Here is a 16,835-nt window from a genome sequence, read left to right on the forward strand (position 1 = left end):
TATTATGCCACATATTTAAAAGAAATGTGTCTTTAAAGTGACTTTAAAAAATCTTCTGATAATTCCTTTTTCATTACTGTGTATGTGCAAGTGTACGAGGACACACTATTTGTGTGGCTGCATATGTATTTGTGTGTGTGTGTGTGTGTGTGTGTGTGCCTGCACATGCATGAATGTAACACAAAGGACAAGCTGGGATGTCATCCTCTCAAAGGCTACCACCTCCTTTGAGATAGGAACTCTTAATGACTGGAAATTCACCAACAGACAAGGCTGACTGGTAAGCCTAAGGGATCAGCCTGTACCCACCTGGTCTTCTCTAGGACCTAGGATCACAGGTAGAGGCCACCATGTCTACCATTTTTGTGCTGGTTGGTTTTGTTAACTTGAAACAAACTAGAACCATTTGTTTCTTGGGAAGATGGAATCTCAACTGAGGACTTGCCCCTATCAGACTAGTCTGTGGGCATGTCTGTGGAATACTTTTGTGATTAGTTATTGGTGTGGGAGGGTTCAGTCTACTGTGAGCTGTGCCATTAGGGGTAGGTGTGCTCTATCTGTATAAGAGATCAAGTTAAGAAAGCCACAGAGAAAATGCAAGTGAACATTGTTCCTCCATGGCCCCTGCTTCAATTCCTGCCTCTAGGTTCCTGCTCTGAGTTCCTACCCTGAATTTCCTCAGTGATGGAGAGTGTTCTGGGAGTTATAAGATGACCTAACCCCTTTCCTACTTCAAGTTGCTTTTGGTCCTGGTGTTTATCACAGGAGCATAACGCTTCTCCTGTTTGCAAATTAAGTGCTATACCAATTGAGCCATACCCTTGTTTACCTTGACTTACCCCTCATTCCAACATACAGATACACAAAAACACAAACTAGGGATGAGAGGCTTCACTATGACTGAACACTACAAACCAGAGAATGTAATGTCAGGACTGTAGCTGTGTATGTTTTACAATGCCCAAGACTTTGAGCCCAGTGTATCCATTTTCACGTCTTCTCCCACCTGTCAGACTCTGTCCTTGGTCCTGACCTTCTCCTTGTCTGTGGTCCCCCTCACAATCATTCCTTCATTCTGTATCTCTATGTTGCCCTTCAATCTTCATTTAAGTACAAAGGGATGCAGGCACTGCCGCAGGCCTCTAGAATGGTTTGTTTTGTCCAAGCAGCATCTCACAATGACGTGATTTGGCTTGTCTTTGTCCTGCTTTCACCTCTCCTCTGGAGCTCCAACTTCTGCCTGCACACCTATCATCCTGCACTCTCCACACCTTTATTAGTCTGGAATTCCCTTGAAACTCAGGCTAGCCTCTAGCTCATAGCAATTCTTCAGCCTTAGCTTCTCTCTTCATGCTTTTAACCTTTACCCATTAATCTTTTCTTTCAGTTTTATCTAGAATAATTTGTGGCCTAACCATCATATCCTTGCTTGGCTATTATCCCTAATTAGTCATTTCTTGGAGGGATGGTATGGTTTAAAGCAATAGACTAGATTGAATTTGCATGAGCTTGCCTCAAGGAACTTGCTTTTATTTCCAATTTACAAATATGAAATGCTAAGCCTACAGTTATCAGAAGAAAATCTGGTTAAGTCTGACCTTCTTGTCAGACAATTCCCTGCTAAGAATATTTTGAATTTCTACAGAAAAAGTCTTTGCTCCAAAATTCATATTTAGTTGCAGTACTCAGATTATAGACAAACCATTTAATGTTTATAGTAGAGTGCTTTGTGTCTGCAAGGTAAACATTTGGTACATGAATTAGTGAGTTATTTTGAATTGTTGAAGTTCTGTTGAACCATGTAATCCGCTGCCAGATCCAGCAATTACATCAATAGTTAATAGTGATTGAATAGAAACTTAATTTTTCTGGATGTATGTTATAAATTATAAAAGAAATATCTTCTATAAACTAAAGGAGGCTATTTAATGTTTCTTATTCTATTATTTGGGTAATTCAAGATATAAGCAAGACTTCAATTTAAAATAAAAATCTGTTTTTCACCCAAAAGAAAATGTTTTTCTTTCATTTGATTTGCTAGTACAGTGGAATATGCAGTTTAACCAGTAGACAGCACTCTATAGATTTGGAGTTCAATTATAAAGGATTCCATTATACTGGGGTTAAGTGAAAATGATTATCAGTTACTTGCCTCCTAAAATTCTTACTTAGTAATATTGGACACAGTGCAGTGTTCTTTATGTTACTCAGGCACTAAGACTTGCTTTCAGGAGTTCCTGGATCAAACTCCTGCTGTCCAGTCTGTAGGCAGCATCTCTCAGGCTGCATGTTAACATGCAGACCATTACCACCAGCCAGAGACAGATTGCAGAGGATCAATATGTCTCAGCATGCCAGCCCTGCAGGCTCCCAACTTCTGTAGGGCTTCTTGATTTCCTATTCTGGTTGTCAGTGTTTTATGCTCTAAGGTATATTTTTCATTCTGCATCTCCCATGTCCCTTTTCCAAATGAGAGCACTATTGGCAAACATTACCTGTTTTGGTACTATAATTCTTCTATCCAATGATAGCCCCAGACAAAACTGAGCCCAGGTATGTGGGGCTGCTTCTGTCTGACAGTTGACAATGGATGCCACTGTGAGATATGGCACTTAGTTCCAAATGACAGCACATAGCTAAGAGGAAGGAAAGTGAAAGAGGCACAATGTTAAATGGAAAAAATACACCATGTGTCTTGATCTGCTCCTTCTTTACCTTTATCATTGTTATTACTCTTAATGTGATTATCTGCTTTGTGCTTTGTTTATGCACAGCACCAGGATGGTTTGGGTAATAGGAGAATTGTGCTTGCAAAATACAGCAGCCTCAGCTGATACCCCAATCTCTTAATTACAGACCAAGTCTTTACAACACAAAAGCCTGTTTCACCACAGAACCAACTTGCTTGACAGTTTTTTTTTACCACTGATGAGATGCTCTTTATTTCTCCCTTTCTTTGCAAGTCCATGTCTCCATAATTACAGTTTTCCTAAAATTTTCCACACATTTAGATCCTTTCTCTACAAAGGTTGTAAACGGAAACCACCTTGTGATTTTCCAACTAGTTGTCGTTTTGATTTTAAAATGGAGAGGGAATAAAATCTAGAGGACAGCAATTAGCAGAGGCCTGCAGCTTGCAGCCTCTCTCATCCTTAATGTTATTTCTGTGGGGAGGACTGCGTCAGTGGCCTGTGGTGTCATCAAGGGTCCAGGAAATGGCACAAACACTATTAGCCTGTTTATGCTTAAAATCTACAGAATCAATTGTGTTTATCATGGTAAAGTTATGGGATAACCTTGGCAATTTGAGATGGTAAAAATGAGTATAGCTTTGTTCAGACTTCTATTCTTATAACATGTTGATGGGCACAAATAGTCAAGCCATTCTGTAGGAATCTAGGGTCCTCAGGACTATTCACAGAAAACTTTATCCAGGAACTGGCAAATAGATCAGTTGGTAGAGTGATTTCCTAGCATGCACAAAGCTCTGAGTTTTATGGCCAGACAATGAAAAATTTGACATATTTTTATATGATCCCAGTATTTGGGAGGTAGAAGCAAGATTAGAAATTCAATATTGTCAAGGCTAGACTGGGTTACATGAGACCCCACCACAAAAAAATGGTTAAAAAAAGAAAAAATATATGCACACAAAGTAGAGCTCCAGTTCAGGATATCAAGCCAGGATGCAGCCAGACTATAAGCTATAAGACAGTTGTGTACTTAGTCAATATCATGGCTTTAACATGTTAGCACAGGTTGGACCATGTCATAACAAAGGAGAAATTGATGGCGGTAGTGGAATAGATTTCTAAATGAACTCATAATTCCTGACAGGCAAATTAAAAGTTATGGTCATCACCTAGGATGACTGATTAACTAATGGGAGCTAATGAATGATTTCTAAATTCTATGGGTAATTTCCCAGTGTTTTCCAGAATTGACTCATTGCACTACTAACACTTCCTGCTTATCTTAAATAGCTGCTTTACAGTTCTGGCTGCAGGAGAAAAGGGGAGATTCCACTTAATAATAGAAGTCAGACTATGGCATAGACTATGTGAGAAAAAATAGCATTTCAGTAGTTCTTTAATTTTGTCCTAACTACACAGATGGGATTGCTATTGTAAAATTATTTATACATTCACATTGCCCCCATTATAATTGAATACATACAGCCTGTGGCTTGTGTCATTGATTTGGGCATGGCTCTGAGTCCATGAACATCCACTGAAATTTCCAGGTTCTTCTATCTCATGGTAAGGAAGTGCCCCAAGAGCACATGTAGAGAGTAATAGCTCATTGAGGAAGAGAAAACACTGAAGTTGGCAGTGGGATAGTGTGCTGGAGAAAAGCATATGTCCAAAGCCCCTAATCCAGGAGTCTCAGGGATATGTGCAGTCATTTATATATCGCCAGCTCAGGGATATTCCTGTACACTGTGTGAGTACATGCTACTATGACTGGTTCAATAAAGAAACTGACTGGTCAATAGATAGACAGGATAAGGTTATGTGGAAGAAACAAACTGAGAAAGCTGGGAAGAAGGGTGGAGTCAGGAGTTGGGAGCAGATGCAGAGAGAAGCAAGATGGTCATGCTGTGCCAAGAAAGCCAGATGGCAAAGCATAGATAAGAAATACGGGTTAATTTAAATGTAAGATTTAGCCAGTAACAAGCCTGAGCTACTAGCTGAGCATTTATAATACTGTTAAGTCTCTGTATGGTTATTTGGGAGCAGCTTGCAGGACACAAACTTCCACCCACAAATGGAATTGGAGGGCAGGAAAGAAAAGTCTGTGTAACACAAGTCTTCCTTGACATTTCTGTTTTATGGCTTTTCTTCCTCATACTCTTATTGCTTGGAGTCCAGTGGGAAAGGGTTTCCAGTCCTCTGTTAAATGGCTTCTTTCATATGTTAACCTTCCTGCTGCTCTTCCCACTATAGAATGGGTGATCATGAATTAATACTGTTACGTAGCTATTGCTCAGAGTCGATCCATTCCACCCTGCAGGGCAGTTACTTAAGGCCCAGGATGTTCTAAAAGAGAGGTGAAACTGTCTATCCTCTGCAGAAGCTCCTTAAGCTCAGGAAGACTCTGAAAACAACCAGATACACCAGAGCCCTCTCTCCGCAAACATGTACACTCAGTGAGGACTACTGAGAGACTCTCTCAGATAAGCTGATCTACCTGCAAGATGCTCAGACCAGCTTAGTTGCCTAGACAAGGTAGAAACCAAGGCAGATGAGCACAGCTGCATTGAAGTGACCAACAGAATTACCTAAAAGAGACTCAGACCAAATGAGATGCTGGGGATAGACATTCTGACTGTTGAACTGTCTTCAAGTGGTGCCGTGATTGTCCGTGCTCTGCTGGGCTTTTATTGATGTAACTGTCTTTGAGAAAGTTGTACTTCTGTAAGTAACTCTCCACTTACTTCCTGTATACAACCCCAGTAAAACTCATTGGTTCATTATTTTGGGCTTTGATGGTATCTTTATGTGGTGTTTTGTTGCTTCCCTATTTGGGGATGAGCAGATTTTTATATATGTCTCTAGACATAGTTTTACATAATAGTCCATTTATTTATAAACTCAGTAAACAATAGAATTTGATATATGGCTAATTTATGGTTGTTCTGTTTTTTAAAATAAACTATCTGAACCCCTGGTATGTGCTATGTGTGAGGTGCTACTTCTGTGTTGTGGGCCTGCCTGTGCATCCAGTTTAATAAATGAAGTCATCTAAAATTCTGTGATGGATACTTGAAACTGTCAATTGTAACTGTCAAAAACCATAACAAGTCCTCCCCTACATAGACTGGTGTATCTACAGTCAAGATCTGGATTGGTTTGATTTGCCAACACTGATACATCTTTTGCAGTTCATTATATAGGTGGCATTAACATCTACAAGTAAAGAGATAAGTGCAGTCAAATTGTTGCATGCCTTGCATTGGTTCTACCTGAGTCACCAGGGACTGCCTTAGAGGGCCATGGATATGACATTTATAACCAAATAAGACTTTTCATAAAGAAATGGGATAAAGGGTAACATATTATAATTAGTAATTCTATGGATTCAAATTTATAGCTAAAGACATTTGAAATCCCTGACAGGAAAGTTCCTGGAGAAATCCATCAAAGTGCATGATGAACCCAAACCACATACAAAGTTGTCTCTAGAGCTAAGAACTTCAGAAATTTTATTTTTCATAGACCTGGAACTTTGTGCACAGATGTACAAAAGAGACATACTTCTCTCTATTTGTGGAGGAAGTTACATGGAGAGCATTTATACACATGTCAACATTATGCTAGTGTGCTTTTGTGGCTTTAAATCTGCAATGCATGAATGACCAAATCAGACTGATCTAAAAGCATTTATGTAGCTTAAACCCCTAATACTGGGAATGAAGCAAAGATGAATTATATAGTATAAAAAATTAACGCTAAGAGTTTTCAACAATGGAGCAAAAACCTTTAAAAGAGACCATAGGGCCTGGTCTGCAAGATGGCTTAGTTTGTTAAGGTATTTGATACCAAACGTGACAACCCAGGTTTAGTACCCAGAACCCACATAGTGGGAAGAAGAGTCCTGAAAATTATCCTCTGACATGTGTACATGGACACCCACTGCTACTCCACCCACCCTCAAAATAAATAAATCGATCAATACATAAACAAGTGTAAATTTTTGAAGAGAGTATAAAGGCTTTAAAATTTTTGATCTGTGAAATAATGTGTTATATTGATAAGTTATGGGCCACTGCACAAATAAGAACTATTTGATTGCTGTAAATACTGACTGCATTTTACAGTCCTGAATCCTTATAAATATTTGCTATTAAGTTTTCCCAGTTTTTTCTGGCATACTTCTATGCTGTTTTATGTGTGTGGAAAGCCATTCCTCCTACACAAGATTGACAGAATACAAATTTGGTAGAAACAATAAAGTAACTGAACAACATACTGTTGTGTAAAAAGCTTATCTCACTGGACATAATTGTTTGAAATAACCCAGTAATTCCACTGGGTTCTTGAAGAAAATCAAGTTTTATGCTAAAATCTCCTGAAATTTCATCACCTGGTATAAATGCCATCAATTAAAAAACTGAGGTTCCCACTATTGCCTTATTGACTGGCCAACTATTGTCACCCCAATTTCCACTAAACACACCAGGATGGATGAAAATAATATATGGTCATATCTTGATGTTCCCATCTAAATCCTGGTTCATATCTAAAGTCCATGTTTGTTATTATGATCCACGAATTCAAACAAAACCTATTTTCTTCTGTAAACACAGCAGCGATTTTAATAAATGTTGATAAAATGCCTTAGTAGGCTTCTAGATATCATTCTAATCAACATGATGTAGTTGTCTGGGAGACAACCAGGAAGACATGTGTGCATTCAGCTTGATCTGACTAAACCATCTCAATGATCAATAATATGAGTGCTCTTGAGTCACACTAGTCAGTTTTCCCTATGACATGTCTACAAATGCTATAAATAAACCATTAGAGCCAGATGGTGGTGGCATGCACATTTGATGCCAGCAGAGACAGGCAGATCTCTGTGAGTCTGGCCTACACAGTGAGTTCCAAAAAACTACACAGAGAACCCTTGTCTAGAAAACAAACAAACAAAAACCAACCAACCAATCAAACCAAACCAAACAAAACCATTAGAGCAATATACAGAGATTTATAACTGGATGCTGGTACCACCAGCACCAGAGATATGGCTAAGGTTTTTGATACTCGTTTGAAGTCATCCAGAAACATTCTGATTTGATTAAGTCACTTTCCTCCTGATCACTGTATAAATCCGCTATTCTAATCCATTGGTATTTCTGCTTTCCAGGTCTGTGCTTCAGTCAGCAAATCCCTGATAAATTCTCGTTTTTCAAATCCTGAATCCACCTGCACCTGGAGTTGACCCCGACACACTGGGATTGATTCGTTCTGGAACACCACAATTACCATTTTCTTGGGACTCATATTTCTACTCTTCTACAACTTTTTTGTTTCTTCCCAGAGGGAATTGTGGTTCTGAAGATTTGGGCTTTTGAAAGTTCAGTTTTCAGTATTTTAATCTTTTGGGAAATTGATGATTGTATCTTTCAGGATTGAGATGTGCATTGAGCCACTGAAAGGTGACTAAATCATAATAGATCCCCCATAGGTGGAAATAATATCCTTATCAGGAAGCAGAGAGTTTGCTTCCTCTCTGCTCTGCCATATGAGGCTTCAAGAAGACAACTGTCATCTGCAAACCATAAAATGGGACCACAGCAGATATCTCATGCTACTTCTCAGAACTGAGAAATATATTTATTTTTGTTTCTAAGTCATGGTATTTTGTTATAACAGCCTGGGTGGACTAAGATGGAGTTCAAGAACATTCATAACAGAGTGAAATCTTAGACTTTATTTTAGGATATGGGGAATTCTGGAGGATTTTTCATAGCTGAGAGATGTGCTTAAAGTGTTACTGTAGGAAGATCATGATAGTTATGGTAATTAGGATGTGGAGAAAGAGCATGGGATGTGAAATCATTAAGTACTCAGGCAGGCATTCTGAAGGTAGAGAGTGGAGTGCTATAGTTGGCACTCAACCACACACACATTAGATAGATGACTAAGAGATAATGAGAATCAATTTTTAGTAGGTAAATCAGTAAAGAGGTTAGATAAACACATTTTTAAATGTTCTGCAATCCTCTCATTTTCTTACTTCCCCAGCTATGTCTGACTGTGTGTATGTGTTTACGTGTTACGTGTCTGTGCATATGCTTGCATGCCATGGCACATGTGTGGAGTCAGAGGATCATGAGTGCTGAACCTTGCCTTCTGCTTTGCTTGAGGAGTCTCTTTTGTTGTTTGCTGCTTCATGCAGTGGGTTCTGTGGCCCATGAACTTGTGGATATTCTCTTCTCTCTGCCTTACATCTCACTGTAGGAGCTTGGGGAGATTACAAGCTCAAGCTACTGAGTCAAGTTTTACTTGACTACTGGGGATCTGAACACAGGTCCTCATACTTTCCCAGAAAATGGTTTAATTTAGCCACTGAGTCATCTCCCTAGCCATAATCAGGAGTTAAGGATGTAAATAGCGAAGGTGCAGGAAGAAGTAGAAAATACCAGGAATTGTTCCTATAACCTGATGTTTCATAAGCCATCTGTGATGGGAGGGAAAATCCTGTTTTGTTACTGTCAAATTTTACCATTACTTCTCTAAAACAGCTATGGAACAAGAATATTAGCAAACAAAACACAGTTAGCAATGGATCATGGAGGTAGAGGAGCTGTAATGTTTCCAATTTGTGTAGCTTCTATTTAGTATGCTTCTAGAACTTTAAGTCTTTCCTCAGAAGATGGGGTCAATTAAAGAGAAACTGCATATTTGGAGGAATGTTTTGGCTTGATCCTGTAGTAGATTTAATGAGATGCTCTCCATAGTCGTGGCATTTGAATACTTAGTCTGCAGTTGTTGGCTCTGTTTGGAGAGGCTTAAGAGGTATGGCCTGGCTGAAGAAAGTGCATCACTGGCTAGTAGAGGTTTCAAAAGCCACATTTTATTGGATCCCAGTTTGTTCCCTGCTTCCTATTTCATGTTTAAGTTGATAGTTCTAATCTTGCTGTTACACTCACCATGCCTGCCACTTCCAATCAGTCACCACGAATTCTAATTCCATGACAGTGTAAGTTCAAAGAAACTCTTCCTTCTACTAGCTGCCTTGGTTATAGTGTTTTATCACACAACAGAAACATAATTAATACCTGTCTTCCCTAGTTCCCTGTACTCATTGCATATCTAGTGTTAGATTCTCCATAGCATACAGTAACGATAGTGGAAAGCATCACTGATTACTTTTTCCAGTATTTATGTGTCCTAGTTGAATCCAAATTCATGCAAGTCCTCACAGCTGGTTACCAAGTATTTTCTCTTGGTCATATTTCAATGTGTGGTTCCTGCTCCAGTGTCATCAGTGTCCCTCACCCTTCTCCTCTGTTTATTTATTGCTACTCCCTGCTTCATGTACTATGCTAAGCAATGCACACTCACATATGACTCCAGCGTTGAAGTTCACTTTCTACATCGGCACCCCAGTTGCTCTTTGCTGCGGATTCAACTTCTCCTTTATCTGGATGACTGTTTTCATACCAGAGTATTCAATGAAGTATCATTATCTTTCCCAATGCATTGGAAAAAATACCCAGAGGTCTTCTCTTCAGGCTTATGTTCTTGGAAACACTCTTTAGATGCACACAGTCTGTAATAAGGTTCCCTCTCACTGAGCAGGTGGGGCCGGGCTAGGAACTTAGCCCTATAAACTGTCTCAATCAAAGTCAGGAAGGAGTAATACGAGATATGAATGACTTCGAATAATAAACATTTTTAATGTGAAACTAAAGTTGAAAAATAAACAACACAGACAAAGGAGGCCACTCTAGTGGGAAAAACTCTATCAGCAGAGCGGTTTTGGTCCAACAGTCACAACTTGTGATTAGAAAACTAGAAGGGATCTTCCTGAAGGCCATGGTTACAGAAATCATGTGTTCCTGAGTGAATGAGCAGATAGTTACTGAAGGAGGTACAAAAGCATTGCTTCGGTTTTCAGAAGATGTACCTGATAACACAGAAGAAGGGACATTTGTGGCATCAGATATATAGCTATCAAGACAGTGTTCCCAAGCGGGAACACTGAATAAAAATAATACATGCCAACGAGGTTCCAAACAGGAGGAAGTTAAAAGAGAAAATAAGTCAATAGGTTTTCTAGTACAAAATAGAAAATCTCTCTTCTGTCTGTCTGTCTGTCTGTCTGTCTGTCTGTCTGTCTGTCTCTCTCTCTCTCTCTCTCTCTCTCTCTCTGTGTGTGTGTGTGTGTGTGTAATTTGGATAATGTAAACAGAAATGATTTCTCATTATAGAAAACTTAAAATGAAGACAACAGGAGATGGAAAACAAATTGCTTTGTGGCTTATGTTCTTTTCTTATGGAACTTTGGAGTGGGCTGGAAATATGCAAACAGAAAAAGAATGAGCGATGCCTGCGTGGGGCAGGAAGAGGTTCAAGAAAACAAGGCCATTGAAAGGCAGAAAGAGACTGTGATTGAGTAGAGGTGTTAGCTGTGGACAGAAGTGGTTTCTGAGCACATCAGAAATGAACTCATCAGGGGAAAGGAAAGTTCAAGAATAAGAGATAACACAGGGGTCCATGAGGAACAATATGTGAAATAAGAACCAAGAAATGCAGGGAAGTATTTTATAGCATGTATGTAATTCCTGAGAAGTGATTATTGATATTAAAACTGTGGGTGAAAGTAATTGTAAAACAGTGTGACAGATGTCAACTACCAATGACCTTCTTGTTAATTACAGAGCAAACAGAGAGGTGGAGAAATAGATAGCCACTACCTTACCCATTAGGTACCTGAAACTTAATATTGCCACTAGGGCACAGCCTGGTATCCGCCTCCAGGTGATTTGAGTGAATTGAGATGAAAATGTAACTAGCAATGCTAATGTATCTAATCATGGGAAAACATATATTCAGACTTATAGGCATTCTATAAAATGACAGGATTGCATTGTTGAAAAATGTTGTCATTTTGTAGGACAAAAAATGAATAGGGAGACTAAAATGCCCAAATAAATGTGTTGTCCAATCTTTGATTGAATGCTGAGTGGATGGAAAACAGCTGTCAAGGCATTGTTGGAGCAACCAGGGAAAGTGAATATCAGCCTAAATTACGTACACGTGGGGCAGATGTGGTTGTAGGTGAGGGAACACTAGTCTTATTAGAGGCTGCATCTTAGAGTCAGTAATCTTACCAGAAATGAAGTAAAAATTAGTGGTTTTCTGTAGAAAGGAGTAAATTAGAAAAAGAAATATGTTCTGATGAATTCAAACAAATAGGTTTTTGCCACACCAACACTTTAGTTTTTCTGTAGATTTAAATATTCCAAAAACTGAGAAAAATAAAACGAGAACATGGGAGATGGGTCAGGTGGCAAAGCTTTTGCATCTGAGTTTGATCCCTAGAGCCATTAAAAACAAAAAGATGTGGTAGGATATGCTTGTAATCTTAGTGGTAAGGAGGCTTGGGGCTTGCTAAACAGTCAGTTCAACGCAATTGGTGAGCTCCAAGCCAGTGAGACTTTCCCTTTTAAACAACTAAAACATACAAACTCAGAAGAAAGTAAATCAAATCCATAAACAAAAAATCAAAATAAGTAAAGCTTTGAAGATTAGACCTGAGGTTGACTGTGTTCTACACTCTCTCTCTCTCTCTCTCTCTCTCTCTCTCTCTCTCTCTCTCTCTCTCTCTCTCTCTCTCTCTTACACACACACACACACACACACACACTCACATACACCCATAAATGTAAGCATGTTCATGCATAGTCTTCCATGTGTATTCCTACACAAATATGGACACATACAAAATACTACAAAATAAAATGAGCTTGAGACTGTCGCTGGAAATGAAGAAGAGCTATACTTTCTCAGAAGGAAAGAGAAGGTGAATCTGGGTGGGAGACAGTCACCTACCTTTGACCAAGGAGTGCACTTAGTCAATGCAAAAGCTTTATCTAGTGAAGTCCCTCTACAGTTTTCTGGGTGCACATTTTACTCTCAGTTTGTATAAAGGAAACAGACATTAAAAAATCATATGATGAACCCCAGCCAACACAAAGGTTAAAATATAATTCTGCCTGGTTGCAAACCACACTCTCCCCTTCCCAGAGAGCAGCTCTGTAGTGAGGGACACCACAGCTGCTAAGCAGAGGGTGTCAACTGTGACCAGAGGATTGCTGAAGCTGAGAAAAGCATGCCATGCTGAAGTTCTAAGAATGACCCTAGAACATCACAGCAGGACAACCCTAGCAAAGGAGCCTCCCCATCACTGTGGCAAGAACAGGGACCCCAACTCAGAGACTCCACACTAGCCATCATACTTCTGCCTGACATTTAATACCCTGTCAGTAGAGCCAATTATATGTTTTAGAGGAAAGTTAGCCTTATCGTCATCTTGACCCTAGTCCCCACACAGGATCTCCCCTGTAGGTCACCTCTCCCTGCTGCAACACTTTAAATCATGCTGTGGGCACCTCTGTTAGTCAATGAGCAATCAATAGTTATGGGTGGGATGGAAAAGTTGTGATAATTGTCTAGTTTTCCCGGGTCTCTGTGGTATTTGCCAAAAGTTACAGGGAAAAAAATACAAAGGAGAAAGAGATTATGTGATGGATGGGGATGGGGTTGTCTTACTAGGGCTGGTACAGTGAGTGTTCAAGCAGAGAAATGGGATCAATAGGAAATAAAAAGTAAGTGGATATTTACACAGTAGCTGCTCGTTTCACAGGTAGCTATGTTCGGGCTTTGACCTGGCATATAATGGGAGCTGGTGAGGATGTGTGTGTAAAGCTGATGTCTCCCCGGAAAGAAGACGGGGTAGGAGAACACTTACCTCACAGGTAAGGGGGCATGGATCACAACTTACTTAGAACCATAAAACTAACTAAGTTTAATTTTAAAAGTTAAAAATAAAATTAAATGGAGGAAGACAGAGGTCATTGAGATGAGAAAAAGTAGTGATGTAGAGAAAAATAGGTAAGTTGGTACCTACAAGTGTGACCTGGAAGGGCTTGCTCTAGTGAAATCTGAGTCACACCCATTGTCTCTCAGTATGGTGTTAGGGTCTCTACAGAGGCAGCAGTTCATCATGGTGGATCCGAATATACCCCTGACTCAGGAGTGCAACCTGAACGGGGGTCAGGGGAAGGAGGATGGGACTGGTTGGCATGTCATGCCATCCAGATGAGCTATGGACAGTTTGTGAGAGCTGTATGCTGGCATCTCACAACTCTAGACGCAAGTCACACAAGCTCCCCACTTCCTCAAGTAATATAGTGTAGGTCTTGTATGTTTTTTCATTGAATGCATCTTTGAAATTTTCATTCTTCTGGATTTTATTGTTGATACCACTAAGACAAATTAATTTCACATATTTCTTTTTGTCATATATAAGTTCTTTTAATTGTCAAATATTAATTTCCTATCCTGTGACTTGGTAAAATTATTTATTCGAAGAGATTTTTTTAAAGGTTGTTAGAATTGCAGACTTCATTGCTTTATTATCTGATTCAATGCAGTCACCAGTCCTTCCAGGCATATCTGCCCTTTTCTCCTCCTTCTCTTCCTCCTCCTCTTTCTCCTTCAGGCTTCCAGCTTTTAATTTTTAATGTAATATATAGAGTCACAAACACCATTTCTCTCTCAATATGTTTCAATTTGACAACTTGATGTTACAACCCATTACATCTTAGATCCTCTCCACACAGGCTAAGATCTCTATTGAGTTTCTGGGTGGGATGAGAAACCAGTTTTCCTTTGACTTGTGCTTGAACTTATGTAGAAACTACAAAGTCAGTTCTAGGTTGTACTTGGGTATTCTTCATCATATTGAGGATATCCTATTCTTAGTATGTTAGTTATATTAATCATAAATATTAAATGCTACAGATTCCCTTTCTACATCTATTAAGCTGACCATGTGATGTTTGTCTTTTGTCAATAGCGTGAATCACATTGATTGATGTTTTGATTGATAGGTGAACTTTCATTCTCAAAATTGCCCCCAGTTGGTTATGATATATTGCCCTTTGAACATATGGATGCATTTGCTTCACAAATATTTGATGAAGGTATTCCCAGTTAAGTAGAATGTTGACCTCTAGTTTTACTGTTTTTGTTTTTTTTCTTCTTGGTTTATTAATTTTTGAAATAATTTTGAGATTGTAAACTGATACTGTATCTTCTTAGTTATTTTTCATCAAGAAAGCTATCTAGTCCTAGACTTTTCTTATGTTTTTGGTTTTGAGCCTAGCCTTTAACAGCTGAACCATCTCTCCAGGCCCGTAGACTATTCTTTAAGAAATAGTTTTCAAATTACAGCACCATCTTTCATATAGAACCTATCATGTTCCTTGTATTTATGCTTTTAAATAACTTCTATCTTTGAAGTATCTTTGGTTTTTCATTTCATCCAATTTATTGTGTTGATTTCCATGACCCTTTCATAACACTCTGTTGTATTTGTTCAATGTCATGTGTTAAGTGGCTGCATAATTTCAGTTAGAGACAGGTCAGGAGGAAAGCAAAGAAACACCTACATTGTAGAGGTTTTAAGGGAAATTATTAGCTGAATGCGAACTTTAAATTTTCATTTATGAACATTTTATGCAACCCAGGACAATATCAATATTCTAAATTATTATGGGAGCCTCCTGAAGTCTCTTGTTCAACCAGTCAAAAAAAAGTCTCATGCCTAATCCTGGATTTTCTTAGTCTATTATTCTGAGGAGTATTGCCAGCCCAAATGCTTAACTTCCTTTAGATGTATGTATTTCATAATGTTTTAGCAACATGTGAAATGATAGGATTCTTTGTGGCTTAATCAAGCAACCTTGGAGTTGTTTATCCCTCATTCCTCCTTGTCTTTCTGTTCTCACCTCCCTGCCTCCTTCTCAGTTGGAGCTATGGCTCATTTATCTGTTCCTCGCTTCATATCACCAATATCCTGTCATTCCCTTCTCAAGTTCCTATCTTTTATGGCTATGATCCCTTTATTCTTTCCTGGTTTATGTGGTCTATCCATGCTTCATACACAGATCTGAGGATTTGGAGCTAGGAACTGTGAATGAGAGAGAAAACATGTGGTGCTTGTCTTTCTGGGTCACCTCACTCAATAAAGTTTTGTTTTATTTTGTTTTGTTTGTATGTTTTTGCTAGACCAACCTGATTTCCTGCAAATTTCCTGTTTTTTAATTTTCTTTATAGCTAAATAACATTTCATTTTATATTTATACCGAATCTTAACTAGCCATTTATCTTTTGAATGATTGCCTCTCAGGGGTTGATGTTGGGTCCCCATTGCTGAAGACACCACACACTTAGAACACAGGACTTAGGCCCTTCGAGCTGGATCTGACCAGAAAGACTTCTTCCTTTGGTCTAGCTTACATGGTTCCAAAAATTGCTGAGTCATTTATCAGAGGAGGGAAGCAATTAAATAGTCCCTCTCCTGGAAGTACTAGTCGCCTATAGTTCTTTGTCCTACTCAGTCCTATCCAGTTACAATACTACAACCCATGAAAATAACCAGCATAGAAACATATCCATAAATGGGCAGTAAGCCAACAGCTGCTTAATTGGACTTAACTTCCACTCAATAGGAATAGCAGAAAATTTATTTTAATATTTATGCACTCACTTTAGTGAATACAAGAAACATAGCTCCCACACATACCAACCATGCTATATGAACATTGTATACCCGTTATACCTGGTACTGGGAACTTAATAAGCTGCCCAGGGCTAATGAGGTCATGAACCTGAGAAAAGAATCCAATACCACAATTTTAGTACAAAGATCTTATGCTTATACTCACACTAAGTGTAGCTATCACCCTTCATCAAAGTAGTCCCTATTAAAGCAAGTGGAGACCATTGCAGAAAACACAGCAGAGCACAATGTAGTGAGCAATGGATTGTGTGGAGCCCAGCCCCAGTGAATACATCTGAATTACAGCTCCTGAATTTCTGGCTCACTGAACATTGTGGATATGGGAGCAGAGCAGAAAGACTGTTAGAGCCAGAATACCAGGAAGTCTGCTGTGAAATGCTCTATCCTACAAATGGATGTACACACAAGACTGAAACAATGGCAATATCAAAAGGTTTATTAATGTGGAAGGGGGAAAATTTTGTGCTATCCCATCCATAGGCAAAGTGTTTTAGGCAACTAATCGTGCTGGG

This window comes from Mesocricetus auratus, unplaced genomic scaffold (genome assembly GCF_017639785.1).
Source record: "Mesocricetus auratus isolate SY011 unplaced genomic scaffold, BCM_Maur_2.0 Super-Scaffold_100013, whole genome shotgun sequence".
In the NCBI taxonomy this organism is placed as follows: domain Eukaryota; kingdom Metazoa; phylum Chordata; class Mammalia; order Rodentia; family Cricetidae; genus Mesocricetus; species Mesocricetus auratus.